This window comes from Miniopterus natalensis, chromosome 15 (genome assembly GCF_054644295.1).
Source record: "Miniopterus natalensis isolate mMinNat1 chromosome 15, mMinNat1.hap1, whole genome shotgun sequence".
Lineage (NCBI taxonomy): Eukaryota > Metazoa > Chordata > Mammalia > Chiroptera > Miniopteridae > Miniopterus > Miniopterus natalensis.
The window spans coordinates 28375049-28392845 of NC_142095.1; the positions used below are offsets into that span (position 1 = coordinate 28375049).

A 17797-nucleotide genomic window follows, 5' to 3' on the forward strand; every position below is an offset into this window, starting at 1 on the left:
GCAAACACAAGATCTGTAACTGGTGATGCTGCCCCAGAGCCGGGCTGAGCAGAGGACCCGGCTTTTTGCCGGGCTTGGGAAAAACAGCTCAGGTCCCACACCACCTGAAGACACTGCTGGGTGTATGTGTCTTTTTAGAAAAAGGGAAAAGGGGGTGGGGTGGGGGTGGGGAAGGGGCTGAAATAAGCATCTATTTTTTTCTCTTAGTATTAGTGTAACTATTATTTGTGCTAGCAATGGACAAATAAAATTTCTTTGAAAATGACTTTCAGCCTTGGAAACTGTCTTTTTTGTTTGCTTAACATCTCACAAAAGTGTTTCTCATTTGCAAAACCTAATCCAGACTTCAGCTGGCAAAGGGTCACTTAGAGATGCAGTTCCTCTCAGCTTCTAGCCCCAGAATTACATAGTGGGCAGAGAACTTTATATATATTTATAATTTCAGTCGGTTTCATATAAAAAGAATTCCCTTATATAGCCAGAGTAAAATGATCAAAATCAGAAAATTAATACTGATACAATAATATCTAATTTACAGAACTTATTCAAATTTTGCCAGTTGACCTAATAATGTCCTTGACAGCACCACATTGCATTCAGTTATCCTAAATCTTCAGTCTCCTTTAATTTTTAAAATTTCTCAGTCTGTCCTCATGTTTCATGACCATCATATTTATTTAAAAAAGGAGCCAGTTATTTTTCACAACCTTTCTCAATTTCTATTTGCCTGCTGTTTTTCAAGGTTAGATTCAGGTTATGTGTTTTGGTAGAAATACCATAAAGGTAATATGTGTCATATCAGAACGCACAGGGTGTTATTTGTCTGGGCCTAGTGATATCACCTTTGATCACTCTGTTAATGTGGTGTCAGCCTGCTGTCTCTTTGCTACAATAAGAATCTTTTGGAAAGATACTTTGAGACCATGTAAGTAGTCTCAAAGAATAGATAGCTTGATACTATGTCAGTGTTATTGGTGGGGTGCTCTGTGTCCCTACTTCATGGTGGAAGTGGGCTTCCTGAGGTGCCAAGGGAAAAAGAATTTCCTGAGGCCCCGTGGGAGGAGGAGTGATCGTGGAAAGCTTCCCATCTGTGGAATTAAACCACCGAGTTTTAAGGTCCCATCTCCCTCTGTGTCGCCGTGGAAAAAGTCTCATTGTGTCTTCAGCAGGGCTAAGATCAAAGCCATTGCCCAGTTTCTGCTCCGTATTTGCACAGTTCACTCCCTCATCTGGCTAGGTTAGCTTGTGTTCCCAGCTGCAGTCCATTCCGTGTGGCGTTTGCATGGCTGGGGCTACTAATAAATGACTACTGTCTGGCTTTTGGATTTACCATGCTATAGTTTTTGAGAGTGTACTGCTCCTGCTTCTATAAGAACAAAAGTTTGTTATAAAAGAGTATGCAGTGTTACAGCGGGAGCAGCCTCACACAACTCTACCAAGTCTCTTGATTGCCTCACTTTTCCTTGTGCTTGATTTAATCTCATGTTATTCTGTATAGTAACCTGCTGTACAGGTTTGTAGCCTGTGAGCAACAGACTATGCCATATAGCCTGGTGGGCAAACAGTAGGCTATGCCATCCAGGCTTGTGAAAGAACACCAAGTAGCCAGCTGGTGTCCTCAAGAACTAGCATCATATCAAGGGCTCAGTGTTGAGCTCTGTTGCCGACAAGTTGGACATTCAGAGGCAGAGGAGCTACAGCAGTGTTGGGAAGTGAGCTTCTAGGCTGTTGGGCCTGTCTCTTGCTCATGTAACTTTAAGTAAGTTAGTCCTCAATTAATATTTGTTAAACGGAGGAAAAAAGATCCAGAAACGACAACTCATGTAGATTAAAAATTAAATGGAAAAAGTTAATCTTAGCAATGTTGTAAAAACCATGGATTCTGGCCCGGCCGCGCATGGCTCAACGGTTGAGCGTCGACCTAGGATCCAGGCGATCGGGGTTCAACTCCCGGTCAGGGCACATGCCCGGGTTGTGGGCACGATCAGTGACTCTCTCATCGTTGGTGTTTCTATGTCTTTCTCTCCCTCTCCTTTCCTTTCTCTGAAATCGATAAAGAAATATTAAGAAGAAGAAGAAAAAAGCATGGATTCTGATATATTTAAAAAGTCCAATTCAAAAGGAAAGTAAAATATCATACAATAATTGAAAATACTAGATTTCCATCTTTTTTTAACCCTCTTGATCAATTTCAGGATCATGAAAACTCTTCCTTGTAAAGCTGAATGAAATTGGCCATAAATCACTATGGGTACAATGTCTTTTCAGAGACATATGTTTCCAGAGTCGTCTGATTGCCATTGTTCTGCATACACCTGCTTCATTTTGAATTAATTTTGGAGTCTGTTTCTAGAATATTATTTACCTAGTTTTCAGAGATGAGCAGAGATGGAGTCACTATCCTCCGTGTTATCTTGATTAGGTTATTTCTCTCCAAGTGCCCTACGATTTCACTCATATGTGCAATCTAAGGAACAAAATCACTAACAATGAAAAGAGGGACTGACTCTAGATAGAGGGCAGGCTGAGAGCTGTGGAGGTTTGGGGAGGCTGGGTTGAGGGTGGAGGGATTGAGAAGAAAGAAAAAGAAAAACTCGTGGACACAGAAAACGGTGGTGACGGAGGTGGGAGGGGAGAGGGAGGTGGAGAAGGTCATAGGGGAATGAACGGTGATGGACCAGACTTGACTTCAGGGGGTGAGCACACAATACTGTGTACAGATGATGTGGTATAAAATTGAGAGCCTGGAACTTATACAATTTTGTTAACCAATGTTACCCCAATAAATTCAATAAAAATAAAAACAAGCAGAGAAGGATGAACTGTCCTCTGTGTGGTCCCGATTAGGTTACTTCTCCTGACTGGGTTTTGTCAGAGGTGTTCTGCTTGTTGGCTGTGTCCCTCTGGGCCGCTCAGTGGGCGCCTGATGCCCCCTCCTGGAGGCTCTGCCCGCTCTGCGCTCTCCTGAGTCCTGTCCAGTTGCGCCAACGACCCTCTGCCCAGAGAGTGAAGAGTCCCTGGCCCCTTAAACACACACACACACACACACACACACACACACACACACACACACACACACACACACACACACACACACACACACACACACACACACACACACACACACACACACACACAGCTACCCTGGTAATTTCAGAAACTCTTGAGGGGGATAATTTTTAAATACTCAGTGAGTTTTTACGTTTATTTTTAAAGTACCTTTATTTTTTGTTTCTTTAAACATCTTTTTTGCTGAATTTCTAATTCACTTTCACGCATTTATCTTCACTTTGAGAGCTTCCTCCTGGGGTATTACCAATCGCACCTGCTCACTTCCGTAGTTTGGTTTAATTTTATCAAACTAAAGCTCTATTTCTGAGGACTTCTTTTTTGACTCCGGTGGTTGTGACTTTTCTTATCCGTCCACTGCTGAGACTTGAGGAGACCCGTGTCCCCCTGAAAGCTCTTTGGGATCCTGGGGGAGGGAACGTCTCTTGTGATATTTGAGACCGGAAGTGAGTTAGACTGCAGGCCTCTCAAGAGGAGGCGGCTCCGTTTACGTTGGCGGGAGTGAGCCCTCAGCCCAGCCTCTGCTCATGGAGCTGGGATCCTCTGCTCGAGGGGGTTGCGGGCAGCGCTCCCCGCCTCGGGCCCTCAGGATGCGGGAGCTGTGGCCGGCTGCTGCCACAGGGAGCTGGACAAGATCTAGGAGGCGCTGGCGCTGGCGGAGCAGCGGGTCAGGGCCCACAGACCTTGTGCTGAGCTGTGGCGACCTGCACCTCATGGCCGTTTCCCCCAAGGACCGCCACATGCTGACCTTCCACAATAGGTGGCTCTTTTGTGTACGAGCATCCCATAATGCGGTTTTAGAGTATTTCCATTACCCGAAAAGATCTTTTGTGCCTGTTTGCCGACAGGAGCATTGGTGCACTGCTGACGATCTGCTTGGTCACCAGCCCAGAACTGGCACGATGGGCACGTGGGTGGAATGGCTGTGGTGGCAAGAGAGAGGCCACATGGCCCAACAGCATAGACGCCCACTTCCCAAGGCTGCTCTAGCTCCTCTGCCCCCGAATGTCCCCTTTGGCAGGAACAGAGCTCAACACTGAGCCCTTGATATGGTGCTAGTTCTTGAGGACAGCAGCTACTTGCTGCTCAGTTGGTTGACTAGTGACGCCCCTGCCACTGCTGCAGCCCCACAGGAATGAATATTCTGGGTATATATTTGCCTCTCCCCTCTGCCAAGCCTCAGAGAATGCTCGAACCCCAGACATGGAATTTCATACAGCCCAACATTTGAGTACCAGGGGGACTCCCTTAGACGTGCAGCAGAGTGTAACATATTCGGACAAGTGGATTCTATGCTGGCATCAATTCACTGATGATCAGTAAGAAAGAAAATGGTTTTCAGGACTTACTGTTGATACTGTCACTCGTCAATGTCCTTCTGTTATTCTCACCTGGTTCCCAGGTGCTAGGCTGTGGATTATCCCTCACTCCGCAGTGAACTGCCCCTGCTCATTCATATGAACCCAGGTCTCCACTGTATGTTCCAGCTTGAGAACAGTGGGGAACGGAATTGCCTATTTTCTTTTTTAGTTTCATTTTAGAATTTTTTAAAAAAATTATTGATTTTAGACTTAGAGAAAAAGGAGAAACATCAATGTTTTGAATTCACTTATTTATGCATCGATTGGTTGATTCTTCTATGTGCCCTGACCCGGACCAAACCCACAACCTCGGTGTATCGGGAGGACACTCTAACCATCTGAGCTACCCCGCCAGGGCAGGATCTGGCGATGGTGATAAGTCATCATTCTGTCTATTGGTTTTGCCCTATTAATAGCTGAATGCTTTAAAAAGTTTATAAGTCCCACTTACTTTACAGATAGGTCAGAAACCGGAACTGCGCTTCCAAGGGCTCCAAAGCCAATAGGACAAGTATTGTTGGCTTGAATATTTCCTTTTTTCAAAAAATGAAAGATCAAAGCAGCTACGGAATTAAGAGGTATGCTTTAAACGTGTAGTTCAGTTCAACAAACATTTAGTGTTAAAAGTTCCTTTAACTTTTCCTTCTTGATACAGTGAGTTCTTTACATCAGAAGGAGCGTAGGCCCAAACATTGGAGTTTTCCCAGTTGAGTTTATCAGAGGTTATCTGTAGGCCTGGAGGGTTGGGGAAATCTCTGCTCTGGTTGGGGTTTTACCCCCTGCACTGCCTTTTCTTCAGACTATCTCCAAACATCCAAAGAACAACATTGTAAAATAAAGAGAATAGTGGAATAATACTGATTGGGGAAAAAAGGAGTACTCTGGATTCAGAGGTCTTTTCCCATCCTGTCCATTTACTTTGTTTACTTGTGGCTATATCCCTGCACAGGTCCTTAGGTCTCATGAGGCAGTAGCAGCTGCCCAGGCCCCAAGGTCACCGCACTGACCAAGTCTGGCTTAGATTATAATGGAGAAAACAGGAGCTACCTCAAGGGAGGCAGGAACTTTTGGGAAAGTAGACAACATCGGGATGCACAGGTGGCTTTCACCAGCATATTCAGACCCACCCATTGATCAAAGACAAATGACTCTGCACTTCTCAATTCAGATATCTATTCCTATGGGTTGCTTGGCTGGTGGGAGAAAGCCTGCCATTGTGTGGTGAAGACATTTGGAGGAATTTTGAACAGAGTTAAGGTCATGGGTGTCAAAGGGCAGGAACATTCCTTGGGCAGGTAATACATAGGAGCGGTGCACCAACGGCACCCATGGTAAAGGAACTAATATAAACTGTGGCCCCAAGTTCCCAAATCCCTTCCTGGGAGCCTCTAGGGATCTGTGGAGTCATCTTGGGAGCTCCTGCTGTGGCACCTGCTCCCACACACAGAAAGTCAGTGTGATACCGTCCCAATGAGGCAGAAAGAGGAGCAGACAGAAGGGAAAGCAGTTCTGTTCACACCAGAGGGAAGGCTGAAGGGATGGATCTAGGAGCCTGGGGAGTTGCTTGCAGAGTGGCTCAGATGACAGGGAGCCTCTTCAGAAAGACTCAGGAAGGACATCAGGCTGTGATCCCAAAAAAGCCCTGGGTATCAGTGCCTGACTGCTGGAATCTGTGCACATCTCAACTCCAAAACAGAGCTGCGTATTTCTTCTTAAATGTTCCTAAGGAAACATATTTCCCTCATCTGAAAAAAAAACTACCAACCATTTAATGTTTGTCATCAGGGATTCAAATACCATCTATAGTAATTATGTTTTATTTTCTCGTGTTTTCCTTGGTGAAAAGTGAGAGTAGCTTGTTGTGTTAACAGAGCCCTTCACCCTCACTGTGAGTCTGAGGTCACTTATTTCCCATACTTTACAAAAGGCCTGAGGCTCTGAGCAGTTTTGGGACTTGTCCTGGTGACCAGAGCCTGTGGCAAGTGGAGGAATGACTCCAAACTAGTGCTCTTTCCATCATACCCACTATTTGGATCAGAGTCAGACATATCCTACTTTTTGTGTTGGGGTGTCACTGCATCACTAATGCTCACTTTCACCCCTGTGTCAAAGACCCCCAACTACTTCACTGATCTCTTCTTTGACCACTTGTTCAATAGTTTTTATTATTGTGCGGACAGTTGGAAGGCACTGGCTACATGATCCACCAGAAATGCAGGTACTAGGCATGTATCACTCCACAAATGGAGACCTCTCGTCATCCCAGAACCAGTAGCAGGAGCTGTGCTCTCTTCTTCACTCCCCTCTGGAAGGTAAAATACAACCCATCCATTCAATGCCAGGGAACTTTGAGAAGATACCAAGGTACCTGAGCCCTACATTGATGACTTCCAGAGAAGAAATTCAGCTCCCAAAGGAATGACCCAAAGAGCTGTTCCTGGGGAGCCTCAGCACATAGAAAACAAGAAGCCATTGATAAGTGGGACATCTTAAGTCCATTAATATGGAACCTGCTATGTCAGGATCCAAAGGCTGCTCAGGGGAGGACCTCTCTGTTCACACAAGAGCATCCAGGGGGAGCTGTGGATTCCTGTTCATGGCCAAGAGAAGGCTCTGAATTGATAATCATGACTTCCTCAGTTTGGATGGCTCCCAAGAGGATTACTACATACTCACGTGAGGAGCACTGGGGAGCAGACCCCAGGAGAAAGATACTACTCTCTTTGGAGATGTGGGGATTGCCACATCATGGGTGCAGGGCGATGAACTTGGCCTTGTGAGGCCTGGAGGAAGCCCTACCTCACGTGAGGGGACCTCTGCGCAAAGGCTCCTTCTTGAGGCCACTGTAACTGAAATTGGAGAATCAATTCTTGCTCTAAATCAGCAGGACCTTGGACTGTTGGGCTTGTGCATTGCTTACTGGTGGTGTTGGATTTTGTTTTCTTTTCCTCAGACATTATGTTTGCAACGTTTGGACCAAATAACAGGGTTGCCAGTGATGAAGCATTCCCAAGTCTGCCCATGGTTTTGATTGGAACTAAAATACTCAGGCACACTATCTTTTGGGTCCAGGGCCATATACACTTACTCCAGGCCAAGTCATCACCCTATTGCTCCTCTGACAAAACTATAAATAAGCACGATTTCATGTGTGAGTCACCTGAAATATTGTGCAAACTCCTTATTGCCCCCAAGTCTCTGTGTCTGGGGAATTTAGTAAAGGGAGGAGCTTCTTGAGAACTTGCCTTTAGTGTTAATCTTTGGCCAATGTATTACTTCGCCCTGTTGTTGAATTGGAAGATTAGGTGGCGATTTACCAGAAAGTATAGCAGGAAAAGCTTGTGGTCATTGCTGAGACCTCAGGTAGCAGTTGACTGCAAGTCTCAGGCTCGAGGTAAGCTCTGACTCATTGGTTTTATATTTTCTAAAAGAGTCATATGGCATAGGAAACCCTGACCACAGGAAAAGTGGAATCTGTGGTCCCCTGGAGTTAGCTAGAGTTAGAGCCAATGTTTTCAGAGAGGGAGTTGCTACAGGGAGACAGGGGACCCACATAAGGCGCATGGCTCTACTAACCTTGTGATCTTGTCAAGTTATTTAATTCTAGCCTTCGGTTTGCTTTCATGGTTAGTTTTCTTCTTAGTTCTGTTAGCTTCTTAGTAAATCATCTTGGGCTTTTTAGGTGGGCAATCATATTTTCTACAGCCAGTGATGTTTTGCTTCTTTCTTACTGAATTCATAGTAGGCAATCTTTTCTCTTGTTTCGTTGCCTTGGTTAGACTTAGCGGTGTGATGTTGAATGGTAACAGTGATCATTGCATATCCGTAGCCTTTTCCTGGTCTTACTGGGGATCATTGAAATGCTTCCTATTAAGTATGATGATTGCTGTATGTTCTGCTACACATCGTCAGCTGAAAAAAATTTCCTTGGGCTTCATCAAAATCATGAGTGGATTTCAAATCTTATCCTGTTCTTCGCACCTTTTCACCAAAATGGTCATACGGCTTTTCTTCTTTAATGTATAAGATAATGCATGTGATTAATAGATTTTCTGTTATGAATGAATTAGAACTACCCTAAATTCCTAAGTTCAACCCCAGTGAATGCCTTTTTCTTTTGCATATTGGATGGCTTGATTTGATCATACTTTATTTGGGATTTAAAAAATCTAAGCTTAGAAGTGATATGATTGTGTAGTTGTTTTTGTGTGTGTGCATGCTATTGTTTTCTAGTTTTGTGAATGGAATTTTAACGAATGTGTTGACTTAAAGGAGCAGTCCTGGAGAGAGAAGTGGACATGCTGAAGGAGCTCCAACTCTCCCTGTTGGTCATCCTGCTGCTTTGCTGTGGCTTCCTCTACCAGCTGACCCTGAAGTCCAGCTGCCTCTTCTCCTGCCTGCCCCCCTACAAGTCCCAGCGGGGGCCAGAAGCCCTCCTGGGCAAGGGGCGCAGCATTGTGTTCCTAGAGACCTCCGAGAGAATGGAGCCATCCCTGCTGGTCGCCTGTGCTGTGGAGTCTGCTGCCAAGGTTTATCCCGACTACCCGGTGGCATTCTTTATGAAGGGCCTCAGCAGTTCCATGCGGCTGCCCCCAAACTCCACTTACCCAGCCTTTTCTCTCCTCTCAGCAATAGACAATGTTTTCCTCTTCCCTTTGGATCTGAAAGGGCTGTTTGAAGACACACCACTGTTTTCATGGTACACTCGAGTAAGTGTCTGAGAATCTTAGAATGCCCATGTTGAGAGGCACCACAGAAAAGGAGCCCAACCTACTCATTTTATAGAGGGGTCAACTGAGGGTAAGGACTCAGTGTCAGAGATGGAACTAGAGCCCAGTTCCTTTCACTCTTGCCTGGCCTTCTTTCTATGGGGTTGAGCCCTGATTCAAGTACTTGGGAGAGACTTAAGTTAGACTTGTCTTTTGCCTGCTGTCTTTGGCCTCTAGCTTTCTCTCTTAGTACCTAGGTCATTTTGAGACTAATCATAGGTGAATGAGTGCCCGCATCTTTTCCAGGTGTGTATACTCCTTATTTTCCACTGCCAGTTTTAAACCCATCCACATTAAACTATTTTTGCACCTGAAGGGGAAACGAGGCAATATTTCACCTGCAAATTATAGAAATAGAAAATTCATAAGGGGTCAGGTGGAGTGCTTCTGTATGAGTTTGCGTTATATTAAGATATGAGCAAGAAACTTCTGGAACTCTTGGGAAGTTTGTAATCTTCATCTTAGTAGCATAGCACAATAAGGAAATAATATTTCCTCTAAATATTTCTCTCATGAGGACCCATAATCAGGTAATGTTTAAGGAACTTTTAAGCACTCTCTGATTTCATTATGCAGCTTCGAACTGTGCCTTCTTATGAAGACTACAACATGGGATTAAGTACTCTTCCATTATAAACTCACTATAAGTGTTTTAGCTATGCCATGCCCCATCTCCCATCAAGATGGAAGAAAAAGGCTTGAAGAACAAAATACACCACACACAGTGATAGTAGGTGTTTTAGTATGACCTGGAGTGAATTCAGTGATGAGGATATGTTAATTTTATAATTATTTTTAAAAAACAGCTAAAACTTGATTTGAAAATAATAGCATTGCTTGCTATATAAAGCTTTATCTGCGTTCTAATCATAAGCTAGATCAGATGTAAGGAAGCTTGTTCTTTTTTCTCTGTTAAACCTCTCCCAAGGATATTTTTCCCATTGTGTTTTGTAGAGAGTGGAAGGGAGGGGGAGAGACACACAGAGAGAAATATTGATGTGAAAGGGAGATCCACTGGTTGCCTCCTGAACATGCCCCAATTGGGACCGGGGATAGATCCTGCCACCGAGATACATGCCCTTCTCCTGAATCGAGCCCTCGACCCTTCAGTCCGAGGTTCTAACCACTGAGCCGAAGCTGCTAGGGCCAGGAAAGTGTGTCCTCCTTAAAGGGCCAGAGAGTCAATAGTTTAGGTTTTGCAGCTCAAGTAGCATGATTGAAGCCCTTTGTGACGGTATTTGTATTACTTTCCTATGGCTGTGTAACAAAAAGCCAGGAACTTGGTGATTTGAGAGAACAAAAACCTCTTCCCTCCCTGTGTGCAGGCCACCTCCTTAATTGTCAGCCTCCTTTGTCACCACCTCCTGGCTGGGTTCTTTCAACAGCACCCTTACTTGCCTCTCTGCTCCTGCCCTGGTCACCTGCCAACCCCCACCCACCCCTGTCTGTTTTCCACAGAGCAGCCAGTGTGGCCCTTGGAAGACTAATCAGATCACATGACTCCTGTCTTCCAGATCTTCCCAATAACTTCATGCTTTGCTCAGCCCATAGAATGCGCCCTCCTTCTCTGCCCTACCCTTTCTGGTGTCATCTCCTACCCCTCTCCCTTCACTACTTGGCTGTGGCCACACTGCCTTCCTCCTGTTCCTGCCTCGGGTCCCCTGCACTAGCTCTTCCCTCTACCTCAAACCTTCTTCTCAGACATTTGGCCATAGCTCACTCCCTCACTTCATTCCAGCTTCTGCTGGAACCCGAGATCCGATTGTGCTCCCCGCCCCCTTCATAGCCTCCCCACCCAGCCCCTTCCCTTCATAGTTGTTATGAATCCCCAGCAGAACATATAGGTTCATTTGTTTGGTGTCCATCTCCTCCCAGCAGAGAGTTTTCTCTTTGCTCACTGGCATATCTTCAGGAGCTGTCACAGAGCTTGGCAGACACTAAGTAGGCCCTTATTAAATATTATTAAAGGAACTAGTTATTGAACGAAGGCATACATGCATTTTAAGGTTGTTTTGCAAATTTCTCAAATAGCACAAATACTGATTTTTTTCCTGCATTTTCTACTCTATCTTTTTCTTTATCAGTGTTTAGGACTTTAAAAAAATTCTTTCTTCATGGTTTCATGTTTGCAGATACCGTCCCACCTCCTGAAAATGACTCATAGAGTTCACTGTGAAATCCCTTCTGGTTTCTACTTTACCTTTCCACTTCTTTCATTTAAAAAAAACAAAACTTCAAGCCCCTGAAGTCTTCCCATGGATACTGATTTGTGTAACCTTTATACTAAAAGGCAACACTTGGGTGAAGGAGGCAATGTTGGTAAATTGGCAAAATTGGTCCCTTGGCAAATAGGTATTTGGGAAGCAGGCTTGCTGCCCCCTCCCCGGCAGCCTGGGCCAGGCCTCCTTCTGTGACTCCCCTCCCTACCGCCGTGCTGCTCAGGCTGATTTGCACCTGCTCCTGCAGATCAGCACCAGTGCAGAGAGAAGCTGGCTCCATGTCAGCTCAGAGGCGTCCCTCCTGGCCATCACCTGGAAATACGGGGGCGTCTACATGGACACCTGTGCAGCTTGCATTGCTTTTCTACTGCACAGCACTGGTATAGAGCCTTGTTGGTCATTGTAAGAATTTTTATTTTTATGGCATGAGTTGGAAAGCAATTAGTTTTGGGAAAATAGAGACTTGAACTTGTTTTAAAAGGATCTCTCGGGCTGTAGTTTTAGGAACAAATGTGTGGAGGGAGTCCGAGGACAAAAAGCAGGGAGACTAGGCAGAAGGCTATTTCAATAACCAGAGACACTGTTATTTCAGAGAGATGATAGTAGCCTGGACTAGGGAAAGAGTTTTGGAGGTAGTAAGATCACTCAGATTCCAGAAAAATGTTGAACTTGAAATGACAGTCAAACTGGATACGCTGTCAGACTAGAGGTGGGATGTAGAAGAAGAGAGAAACCAAGAATAACACCTAAGGTTTTTGCCTGAGCACCTACACAGACTGAGTTGCCAATTAAGAAGAAGAAGATGATTGCGGGTGGTGCAGGTCTGAGTGAGAAGACAAACGTTCTGTTTGGGACATGTTAAGACTGAGAATTTTATTAGACGTGGAAGTGAAAAGAATGTCAAGTTGGTAGTTGCATATATAAGTCTAAAGTTTAGGAGAGAGCTGTGGGCTGGAGATACAAAATCAGGGAGTTTCCAGCATATAAATGGGATGAGTTCAATAAGGGAGTGACCATGGATAACGCAACACCTGAAGACTGAACTCTGGAGCACTTGAACAAGCAGCCGGTGTGGTAGAAAGAAATCTAAGAAGCCAAATGAGAGACTGTTTCAAGGAAGGAGTAATCACATAATAAGCCAAATAGTACTGATGTCCAGCATAACATGATAACTAAGTCCTGACCACTGGATTTAGAAACAGGGAGGTCATGAGTGATCTTGACAATAGAAGTATGGGCAAAGTGGTGGGGCCAAAGCCTGCTTTGAGAGGGTTTAAGAGAGAATGGGGAAAAGAGGAATTAGAAAAGTAAAAGCAAATACAGATAGCACTTTAAAGGGGTTTCACTATAAAGGAGGGTGAAGAAATAGAAGAGTAGCTAGAAAGAGAAGTGGAGTCAGGAGAGCCTTTTTTTTGGGAATAAATTAGAGCATGCTTATTCTGTGATGGAAATATTTTTCCAATAGCGAAGAAAACTGATGACGCAATGGGGAAGGGGAGAACTTCTGGAACAATGTTCATGTATAATTCAGAGGGAATTTCCCTGGCCGGGTGGCTTGGTTGTTTAAGAGAGTTGTCCTATACACCAAAATGTTGTGGGTTTGATTCCCAGTCAGGTCGAATACGGGAGGCAACCTATCGATGTTTCCCTCTCACACCAATCTTCCTCCCTTCCTTCCCTTCCTTCCCTTCCTTCCCCCCTTCCCCTCTTCCTTCCCTCCCTCCCTCCCTCCCTCTCCCTTTCTCCTTCCTTCCTTGCTTCCTTCCTTGCTTCCTTCCTTGCTTCCTTCCTTCCTTCCTTCCTTCCTTCCTTCCTTCCTTCCTTCCTCTCTCTCTCTCTTTCTCCCCCTTCTCTCTCTCAAATCAATTTAAAAAAATCCTCAGGTGAAAAAAAAAAAGACAGATAAATATTTTTATAATACTAGACACTTGTTTAGTGTGTTACAGTTTGCAAAGCATTATCCTATTTTCTCATTTAATTTATATGCTGTTTAGAAATTAAAATATTACAATTCACAAGGGGGAACTGTGATCCCTAAGAAATGAAAGTTTAAACTAGTGGTTGGTTGCCAATCAAAATTTAGTATGTCAATTATTCCACAAACTACTAGGAACTTCAAGAGAAAATTGTTCATTTTGTTCATCATTCATCATTGTCAGGGAAAATCTTGGTTGGGGGAGAGAGGAAACAAAAACAACCAAAAAGGAGGATGCTTGGAATACTATTAACTACTATAAAGATTCCGTTTAAAACCTATTTCAAGCCCGGCCAGGCGTGCCTCAGTGGTTAAGCATCGACCTAAGATCCAGGCGATCAGGGTTCGATGCACAGTCAGGGCACATGCCCGGGTTGCGGGCTGCAGCCGATCAATGACTCTCTCACCATTGATGTTTCTATCTCTCTCTCTCCCTCTCCTTCCCTCTCTCTGAAATCAATAAAGATGTATTTTAAAAACAAAAACAAAAAAACTTCACAGAAAACTTTTTTCTAACTATTGTCAGTTGTCCATGTAAAGAGCAAATCAATATGCAGATTGAGGCCAACAAAATACTCATAGTCATCAAGAACAGAACAAAATTAAGGCATATCCAGACCTGGAATACACTACACAGTTGTAACAGCTGCTTGTCAAAAAGGCATAATGGTACTGGGAAAAGACTGTAAAGAAGGCAATTACAATTACTAAGTGTCTCAGCTGTCTATATCAGCCTACATTGTGATTCAAAAGCATCTTATTACCTCCTTGCCTCTCTCAAATAATTACAAAGTGATCAATGTAAAATGCAATCATCTTCTTAACAGGGTCTTTTACAAAGCATACATTTTCATTTTAAGTCCAATTATCGATTTTAAAAAAATAGGGCATGCCTTTGGTGTTATTTCTAAGAATTCTTCACCAAGCCCAAGGTTCTGCAGATTTTCTCCTGTTTCTATCTTCCCTAAAAACTTTACTTTGTTTTACAATTAAATCTATGATCCATTTTGAAGCAGTTTTTATATGAGGTATGAAGTTGAGATCCAAATTCATTTTTAAGCCTATGGTTATAAGGATAAAAAGATAAGTGACAGGCTGGGAGAAAATATTTGCAAAGCACCTGACAAAGGACTTGTACCTAGAATACACAAAGAGCTTTCAAAATTCAACAGGCAAAAAACAGTCCAATTAGAAAGAAAGTGGGCAAAAGGACATGAAGAAATATTTCACTGAAATATTTAACTCATAGTTCGATAAAATATGGGTGGCAAATAAGTAATGAAAATATTTTTTACACTACTAATCATTATGAAAATGTAAATTAAGACCATAATAAGATATCACTACAAATCTATTAAAACAGCTAAAATAAAAAATAACAACAGCCCTGGCCGGTATGGCTCAGTTGGTTGAGTGTCATCTTATGCACCAAGAGGACACAGGTTCAATTCCAGGTCAGGGCACATGCCTACGTTTCGGGCTCCATTCCTAGTAGGGGGCATGCAGGAGGGCAGCAGATTGATGTTTCTCTCTTTCTCTTCCTCTCCCTTCCTCTCTAAAAATCAATTTAAGAAATTTTTTTAAAAATAATGACAATATCAAATGCTGGTAAGGGTACAGAGAAACTGGATCTCTCATACATTACTAGTGGGAATATAAAATGGTATAGCCACTTGAAAAAAAGTTTGTCGGTTTCTTTAAGAACTAAACCATACAATATAGCAATTGAACCCTGGACTTACCTCAGAGATACCAAATTATGTCCACACAAAAACCTAAGCATGATCATTCATATCTGGTTATAACAGCCAATAACTGGAAACCACCAAAATCTTACTGTATGCAGTTTCATCCTATCAATAAACAATCTTGTGATTGAATAGGCCTTTGTGGTTCTTATTATGGCTGCAAGATGCCCTTCAGCAATAATCATCAGAAAACTAAATAAGGTTTTATTACTTGCAAGATCACTGGGGGGAGGGGGGGACCACACGTGCACATGGGTCTGGGGTTCTGCTTTTATTGGGGTTGAGGCTGGGAGGCTAGGGTTTCAGCGGCTCACTCTTTATTATTGAATTTAAAATACAAAAACCAGAATTTAAAGTTTGGAAAGAGTAAAAACAAGTAACTCAAAGAGTTGGTTATTGAAATCAATTAAAATATCTAAAATAAAGACACCTCAGTGGAGGAAGGTGGCATGACTCTTTATCTAGTCCTGTGTCTAGCAATATTTATTGGAGATAGCCATCCTTGACTTGGATGCCTCTTTGAAGTGGATGCCTCAGCAATCAAAGCTTAAGTCAGGCACTTACATTACAAAAAAACCCAAAACTTGTCAAACTTTACAACAGCTTAACAGGCGAATGGTTAAACAAATCATGCAAATCCATGCCAAGAAATACCTCTTAGCTATAAAAAGGAACAAATTATTAATACAACAACTTGGGTGGATCGCAAGGGTATTATGTTGAGTGACAAAGCCAATCTCAAAAGGTCACATACTATATGACTCCATTTATGTAACATTATAAAAAATGACAAAGTTATAGACATAAAGAAGAGATTAGTAGTTGCCAGGGGTTAGATAGTAGGGGAGGGGGAATAGGTGGGTGTGACTACAAAGAGGTTGCATGAGGGAGATTTCTGTGATGATAGCCTAGTTCTGTAACTTGACTGTGGTGGTGATTACATAAATACACACATGTGATGAAATGATAGAGACCTATACATACACATATACCAATATCAATTTCCTGGCTAAATGTAACCAACAGGGAAACTGGGTGACGTGTACACAGGAATCTCTCTGTACTATCTTTGCAACTTCCCATGAATCTATAATTATTTCAAAATAAAGTTTTTAAGAATGCAATTAATGTTAAATTATCCAAAAGTTTGGGAAACATGAGAGAACTTAAAAATTTGTTGAAAAGGGTGATGTAATGCTAAGTGAAAACCAGAGTGATATAGGTGATCATGGTGCAGCCTAGAAAGAGCTGGAGAGTTTGCGCAACTCCTCAAAACAGATAGTTCAAACATTTATTGAGTACGCTGTTTATGCAAGACAGTGCTATAAATAGTAGTGAAATTAAGAAAAAAATTAATTTACTAAGAAGACAAGATAGAATAACTATTAAAGGCATAGGGCCTCTGCAAAAGCAGTTCCCTTTGCCTGAAATGTTCTTCTGTTTTTCTAGTTTGTTCTTACTCATCCTTGAACTTTCACCTCATTGTCACTTCTTCACAGAAACCCTCCCCAACTCTCCTCATTGCCCCCCACATTAGATCAGATTCCCCTACTACATGCTTGTAACAGCACCCTATATTTTTCATTCATAACACTAACAGCCATTCACAAACAACGAACTGTGTGACAACTTGACATCTATTGCCCACGTTGGGCTAAAATCTCTAAAAGGACAGAGACAGGTCTGAGTAGCTCACGACTGTGTTCCCAACCCAACACCATGCCTGGCAAAGGACAAAAGTTCAAAGTATATCACAAGAATAAATCTATACAAAGCTGTAATTCATGTGTACAAATGATCAGGGAGACAATAAGTTACTGGGGTTTAAAAGAACCCTAGGTCGCTTCAACTTGAGAAAGTCAGTTTATAGGGGATAGAAGGTTCATGTAGAAGGATAAACAATCTCATATCCAAAGCTGAAAATGAAATGTCAGCCCTTCGGCAGTAAAAATCCACTAAAAAAATTGAAGCAGGGACGTGGCGTGTTCAATAGAAAAATTAATGTGGAGAATGAACTTGAACTGAGAGGGTAAGACATTAGAGGCAGTAAAGTACTTGAGAGGGCACTGTAGTAATGCAGGCACAAAATGAGAAGGTCCTGAATTAGAGGGTGACCAGGCGAACAGAGAGATGTGAGAAACACTAAGAATAAAGAGCCAACAGGACTTAAGAACTAATTAGATATAGGGGCATGAAAGGGGAGTCAGAGATAATTCAAGGGGTTTACGTTGAGTGATCAATTAAAGATAGTATCATTAATAGAAATGGGAAGTCATGCCCAAGTCCTCTTAGGAGATGGAATGTACTTTGTTGCAAGTGATGGATAACATCCACACAATTGAAGATGGAGACTAGATGGAGAAAAGTCAAGGCTGGCAATGTACATGGTGTGAGCTGATCACAGTTAAGGTTACAAGAGTGAATAGGATCTCTTGGAGGGGAGAAGGTAAAAGGGGCCTTGAATAAAAACCCTTTAAAACCGTCTGATTTGCCCCTTGCTTGAATTCTGTTTATCAAGCTATAGAGTCATTCGGACTGAGCTCCCTGAGGGCATATCCCATCTCATCCTTGCATTCTCTAAAGTATACATTACAGGGTGTTGTCCATACCTGGTGCACCATAAGTAGCCTATTACAGGAATCAGTTATTTTAAAGA

At 42.9% G+C, this 17797-nt stretch overlaps 1 pseudogene; it reads left to right on the plus strand.

Annotated features, from left to right (window-relative positions):
* Positions 1–8728: 8728 nt before the first annotated feature.
* LOC148091429 (alpha-1,4-N-acetylglucosaminyltransferase-like) overlaps positions 8729–17797 on the plus strand; it is a 113919-nt pseudogene continuing 104850 nt past the window's right edge.